Genomic DNA, 994 nt, shown 5'->3' on the forward strand with positions numbered 1-994 from the left:
AATCTGATATTGCTTCTACTTCCCTTGATTCAATTTGGTTAAAACCATGACAGATGTGAAAACTGAATTACCACACCTTTTGATATCTTAGTCAGAGAGAGAGAGAGAGAGAGAGAGAGAGAGAGAGAGAGAGAGAGAGAGAGAGAGACTTACGCAGCTCATTTCTACCATATTTCTCTCTCTCAACCATTCTCTTCCTTCAAAAGACAAATGCGTACCATCTTCTTCCTTTTTTTCTCCTTCCTTTCCTTTCCCTTCCCATCTTCCCTCCTGGCAACTTTTCTTTCTTCAATCTTCCATCTCTCCTTGTTTTCCTTTTTTTCCCCTCTGTTTTCTTTTTTCTCAACCTATTCTCTCTTTCTCCATTCCTCTTTTTCCTCATCCATCTTAGTGTCCTTTTCCTCTCTTTGCCACCGTGTATTCTCTCTTTCTCCCTTTCTTTTCCTCCTCTTCAATCCTTTTCTCCAGTTAGAAACTGTCTTTTCCTTCTTTTTCTTCTTTTCCTTCCCCTTCTTCAGTCCATTCTTACTTCCAACAACGGTCTTTTCTTCACTTTCTTTGTTTTCCTTCCTTCTCTGTCCCTCTTCCTCCCTTTTTTTCCTATCCTTCTCTCTTCTTCAGTTCTTTCTTCCTATCAGCATTTTTCTTTTTCCTCTGCTTCTTCCTCCTTGGTCTTCAATCCTTTCTTTTCTGTCTTTCCTTCCGTTCTCTTTCTTCCTTCTCCTTCCTCTTCTTCTCCTTCTCACATCAACGTTTCTTCTTTCCTTATCCTTCTTCTTCTTTTCAATCCTTTCCTTCTGTCACCAACTGTCTTTTCTTTCCATTTCTTCCTTCTCCTTCCTCTTCAATTTTCTCCTCCCAGCAACTCTCTTCTCCTTCCCTTTCTTCCTTGATATTCCTGTTCCTCAGTCCTTTATTCCTTTAAGCAACGGTCTTCCCTTCACTCTCCTCCTCCTTCATCCTCTTCTCCTCCCATCGACCATCCTTCCTTATT

The sequence above is a fragment of the Scylla paramamosain genome, chromosome 30 (assembly GCF_035594125.1).
Source record: "Scylla paramamosain isolate STU-SP2022 chromosome 30, ASM3559412v1, whole genome shotgun sequence".
Lineage (NCBI taxonomy): Eukaryota > Metazoa > Arthropoda > Malacostraca > Decapoda > Portunidae > Scylla > Scylla paramamosain.